A 6,104-nucleotide genomic window follows, 5' to 3' on the forward strand; every position below is an offset into this window, starting at 1 on the left:
CCCACCTCCTCCACCCCCCCCCCCCCCCACCTCAAAAATCAAGACCAACTGAAGCTGCATTAAGTTGCTCGTGGTCGTGTCCAGTTGCTATCCAAGTGTGCTCAAGGATGAAGATTCCCCCCAAAACCTCTTTTGGTCCCTGTTCAATACCTCGCTGTCCCCATTACAACAGCAAGTTCTTACATCCATTCCAAGTTTCCCTTGCTGCAGCTTCTGACCTTTACAGCGCCACTGAAGTCAGCCCAGTACAAATCCTGACCTATTTTACTGAATGACATGGGGTGACAGTGGCACAGGACCCTAAAGTGCAACAGCTTTGAAGGGCAATAAAAAAAACCAACCAAACAAACAAAAGCCTCTGCCTTTGCCCCCCTAAAACACACGAGAATCAGCTACTATTAATTATCTGTGTAGCAATACTCTGAGCAGTAAATATGCATCAAGTTGTTTAAATTCTCATATGATTTACCACCGCTTCCAGAACTTACTCCATCTCTGACCAGTGATCACGAATGATTTATAGAGAGAAACTTTTTATAGAGATCTAAGTGCCAAAACAGACTTCAGACTTCTCTGGCCAAACAGTACGCAAGTCGATGAAAACTTATTTATTCCTGAGAGAAATAAATAGAAGAGAGAAATACATTCTCTACTTGACTGCCTGTCAGTATTCTTCTTAAAAGGTGTCTTCAGTTGGGATTCTAGTCTTGCAAGACAGATTTGGAGCTAGGATCCGACCCCCTATGCAAGACCGAAATCAGGTATAAAAGCTGATCACACTGAAAGAGGTGGAAACCTGGTAACGCGGTGGGTGGCGTTACAGCAGTGACACCGAGAAACAGGTAAGGATCGAGCTCACTTTGCTCAATGTACCTACCCACGCACTGGCGTCTCAATGGACCACTTTACATCTGAAGAGGATTTTGTCAAGAAATGCCATCCTTTATTTTCTACCTAGCACTACTTCCTGATTCGCTAACCATAAAACCTATCATTTCCTGAACAAACTGTATCAGATCACGTGTAACCGCCATCGGTTTTAAGTGATAAGACACTCAAAAGTCGTCATCTGAGCTACTGATTAAATGGTAAACGTACGTGTGTTAGACAGTGGTAACAGCCTAACCGACACTGAATTTCCCTCCTCTTCACCCTGGCATCTGGATTTTGAATGGAGTTACTCACATTGTACTGTCAATTAAACATATCAGGGAGAACGTATGTGTAGGACAGAAAGTGTGTACGCATTACGTAGATTCACAAGGTCATCACCTAAACTTGTAATCATGAGGTTTTCTGGCATATAAACAACAGGTCAAATACAGCTTCTCCCAAGCTTTCTGAGCTTAGTGGACAACGCAATCCTACCAGCGTCACAAGAAGAGTCCATTTGAAGGATGAATGAGCAAAGACGCAAGACTTCAGCACCCGCTCCTCTGGAGGCAAACCTTCTACATGGCCAGAAATGCAGATTTTCATGCAAAACAAAATTGAAGCTCCAGAGATGAGTCCAAAAAGCACCAATCATTCTAGATTTCAGGGCAGAACCTACCTAACTAGTCAGAAAAATAATTCTGCATTAAGATACATAAAGAGGACAAGAGTCGATACAGTGGTTTGGGATTTGGGTTTTTTTAGGGGTTTTTGGCTCAATCTGTTCCCCTCCTTCTGTAGTTACCCATTTAGGAAGCTTCTGGTGAAAAGCAGCCACATTTCTTAATGAGTAGAATCTGCCCAGATTTCACTTGGACAAGACTTAGGTAAAGCACGTGAATGAATTAGAAGAATGATTTGCTGAAGCTACCAGGCAAATGAACAGAACCACTGGCTGCTAAATAATCTAGTTTTTCCTGCTCTGAGAAAAAGAAAAAAAAATATCTCTGTTTTGAACTATTAGTTTGGAATAACTGAGTCAGCAAAGGTGGGTGTATACACTAGAAAAAATGTCTACGCTTCAAGTTTTGATAGCCTCAAAAGCAGTACAGTCTGTCATCGTAATAAATCAAAATAACAGACCAGCTCCCATGGAGCTAAAGGCTCCCATGAAGCCGCCTTTAAGATCTTAGTGCTGTTTTGTCCCTCACCTGAAGAACAGTGGGGTGCAGGGTGGGGAGGGACCCTGTTTCTGGCTGGCCTAGTCCTTGGCCTCGCTGCTAAACACTGCAGGTAATTCCGGCTGCCCGGGACACTGCTCCACAAAACCAGCCCGTCAGCCCAGCATCCAGAAGCCCCCGCTGCACAGACGGCTCGCAGCTGGGTGTCCAACAGCTTCCAGAACACATCAGAAAGCCAGAACTCCCTGTCACTGATCGGGACAACGGAACACTGAGGCATCTACGAGTAATAGACATTCCAAAAGAACCACAGCTTCAGACTGAAAATGCTACATTTCTTGGGATGCCAGAATGACAGAAATTAGCTTTTCTTAATAAAAAGGCCTTTCATCTTTTGCAATATGTGTCAAAAATATCAGGCTGTGCTCCTCCAGATCTACTGTAGTGGAAGCGTATCTTCATGTAACAGCAGAATTAAATATATCAATCTTGCCACTGATTTTTAAATATCAGTCTTTTGAACAAGTATCGTACCACCGCTTAGGAACTTTGTCAGCACCCGTGAGGTGGTACAGCTTCCAGCAAGTGCTAATTTCTTATTTTACTGTTATAACTTCAAGTGCTCTCAATTCTCATGTCAAGTTTCACCATGTACCTGCTAATGAGGGTTATGGCACTGCAATACCTCTTTGGACAGCAAATACAGTAATTCCTAAAGCTTTAAGAATGAGCTGTTCACGCTTCGTTCAACTGCTGGAGCCTCAGCCTGTGCCTGCTGCTGCTCAAGTTTCCTACTGAAGTTAGCAGGACTGGCCACTGCTGGTGACAAGTAGCAGTACCACATCGGTACGATCACAAGGTCTCAACTACGATGTCCTGTGCCAGCCTACCAGCACAAGGTCCCTGTCCCCAGAGCTCCTGGCCTAAGCAGAGCTGTAGGATCAGGTCTTCGGGTAAGTAATGGGTTAAAAAGTAACAGCTTTGGTAATGGATAGAAATTAAATGAAAAAATCTGAAGCGTTTTCAGATGATTTTAACCCACTGAAGGTGCAGTGTTGTTCATTTAGTTTGATAGCGCAGGGGTGGGAATCAATCTTCGAAGCAGCAGAGATACCAGCGCAAGTCATTTCAGAGCCAGGCTCGTGCAAGAAAGCAGTCAAGAATACCACACGTGAGAAGCCAGAATGCACCCCTGCGTTCTTCTGCCGAGCGCTACACAGGGGGCAGGGTGGGGTACAGAGGACGGCCAACCCGTGCTCGAGAACTGCAGCACCTGCGTTTCACTCGCCTTCATACCCACAGCCCCAGGCTGGTGCGGCCGAAGGGCGCTCCTTCCCGGCCACGCGGCAATCGCAGCTCACCCTGCCTCGGGATTAACACCTCACACCACACGTCATTTCTCGCCACGTCTCCCACATGCTTCCTTCACAACAAGCTGCATTACTAAAATCCCACGGCTTTGGCAGTGCTGCTGGTTTTAGGAAAAATACAGGCTGCTTGTTCCTTTTTGCGTAACTCCTGCCATTTTTCTCCCTGCAACCCCGCCACTCCTCTCCGCACGTAGTGAGCTCTTCTTTTGCACAACTTTGCTACCAAAGCAGCTCCCTCTTTTACAGCCCGTGCAAATGAAATACCTGTGATACTTAACCCAGACTTGTGTACCTTTGCGTGTGATGTTTACATATACATTTGTGAGATGGGAAATAAACAAGCGATCAACTTTACTCTTGTCTAATTCTGTAATCCTCCCCTAAAACATTAACTACTGGGTATACAAGATAAGCCTTTCTATCTGCCATAATCAAATGTAGCTACGTAACAGTATTCTGCTTAAGAGTTCCTTCTATCCTTCCACCCCTGCTTCTTGCCCCTTTTCTTAGAAGTAGCAGCCTGCCTGCACATCCACTACCTAGGCTTGATAATTTTTTTTTCTTCAACCTCCAACGACCTGAAATAATACACTTGCTATCTAAATCACACCGTCAAGAAACACCTTCTCCCCAGCTTCAGCCACCTTAACATTCATGCATTGAGAGCATTCGATCTCAACGGTGAATTCCACACGACAACAGTTCTTACAGTGAGGCTGGGAAAAGCAGAACCACGGAAAGGTGTGTTCCCCTCCCTCTTTCTGAAGCATCCACCTGTCCATGCATTTTACCCTTCTTGCCCAGAAAAGAGCAAGCTATTATAAAACACTACAAATTAGATTAATATAGCCCCAAAATGAAGGTCCAGCTGCACTAATTTAAGTGGACAGTTGGGCTGCTCGGTCCCAAGTTTTCTCTGTCAAGTTTGTGTCTGAAGTACCCTTTAGTGCACACCGAGGTCTGTAGCGATGGGTTACCTGCACCCACGAGGCTCAAGAGCCCTCCCCGGAGGTCTGCCATTCTCTCCATAACACAGGCAACACAACTTACCACAGCCATCAAACACCTCTTACTGCTGTACAATTATTTATATATTTATTTTTTTGAAAGTTGTTCCATGGATCCCATTCTATTCTGGATGATTAAGATAGGATAGCTAATAGCCTGATGGATTTTGAAATAAAATCTAGGAAAGTATTTAGCTTCCCCCACGCAAGTCCACGTAATGCAGCAACACCTGCTACCCAGCACTGTGACTGACATTTCCTACAAAGGAAAATTCCCAGCTAAATGACGAGTACATCACTCTGGATTCCAGGGGAAGCTCACCAACAAAGCTGTTTGTGTTACTTGAATTTGTCTCCGGCAAGCCAAGTGTCAGAAAAAGCAAGCTTTCTTTTCTTCCATAATCAGTTACAGGAAAACCTAAAACTCAAAACGTCTCATTTCTGACAATCACTAACTGAGCAGTTACTTGTCTGGAAGAAGCTCTGGCTGTTATCAAGTGTTTAGAGCTGCCTCTAAAACGAGGGGAATTCTTAGCAATACATCTAACCTTCAGAGCAAGTAACTAACAGCCAGTAAGCGGGAGAGTAACACACATCACCAGGTCACTGCAAAATGAATCTGGGAAGAAAAAAAAAATAAAACAATCAAACCATTACTGATCCACCATTTTGGTACTTCCATGGATACACTTAAAACAAACAAGCAAGGAATCCCACATACAGACTTACAAGTTCAGTACCATGTTTTTATGAGTGTCAGATACAGTACAGAGTAATTCCTCACAACAGACCACCGCAAGAACAGCTGTACCAGAATCCCTCTAACCCAAGAATGATCAGCATCATTCTGGAGAACGGTATTTCCCCTTCGTATCCTCCCAGATTCCAGCAGCCCACTGGTTAGAGAGTAAGAATTTTCATCAGCTCCAATGATCTGCAAAAAAACCACCCCAAACCCATCTCCCTGTAAGAGTGATGCCAGCATAACTGACCAGCAATTAGCTCGAGGTAAAATGCACTGAAAAAATCTGTCCACGGGATTCCTAGTGCTCAACTACTATTTTAGAGGCTGAACTACCTGACTGAACAACAAAAAGACCACCTGTAGCAATAATCTCAAAACCTAAATGTTATTTCTGCAGTCGAATGCAGTTATTGACATTATACCTTCCTCTTCCACTTGTGCTGCTTTTCACAGGAACGTTACCAGGTAAGTTACTGTTATTTTTGGAGACCTACAATAAATGAAAATAGCCGGGTTAGTTCAAGCAACATAATCCTGTGTCGTGTCCCCCCCCCCCCGCCAAGTACACATACTTGCATTTGAACATTAGTGTCATTTATAGCCACCCACACTCCACAGAAACAGGGTAACTGCCCCCACCTCACACCTACTCGGTTCTTTCCCTCGTGGGGAACACTCAACACATGGGTTTTTAACAGCTTTCTGCTCGAGGCCTGGCACCTCTGAAACAGCATTGATTTGGTATCAAGTAAATGCTAAAGCGTTGTGAAATTTTACATCTGTTCCATTTCCTTTGTTTTAAGCTATAAAATAATAAAAAACTCAAACCCCAGGAAATCCAGGAAATGAGGCAGGGCTGCATCACCTTTACCACACTCTCAGGCAGGGCAGCTCAGGGCAGGTTATTCCCCATGGGGAAGCCTTTACT

The 6,104-nt window shown here is 44.4% G+C and overlaps 1 long non-coding RNA gene across 1 annotated transcript; it reads left to right on the forward strand.

The window, feature by feature from the left end:
- The first annotated feature begins 21 nt into the window (after positions 1-21).
- LOC134516791 (uncharacterized) lies at positions 22-3,778 on the forward strand. Its single transcript, XR_010071437.1, has 2 exons — positions 22-3,007; positions 3,122-3,778. It is a non-coding gene; the product is annotated as an uncharacterized LOC134516791 (long non-coding RNA).
- The last annotated feature ends 2,326 nt before the right edge of the window (positions 3,779-6,104 follow it).

The sequence above is a fragment of the Chroicocephalus ridibundus genome, chromosome 6 (assembly GCF_963924245.1).
Source record: "Chroicocephalus ridibundus chromosome 6, bChrRid1.1, whole genome shotgun sequence".
NCBI lineage: Eukaryota > Metazoa > Chordata > Aves > Charadriiformes > Laridae > Chroicocephalus > Chroicocephalus ridibundus.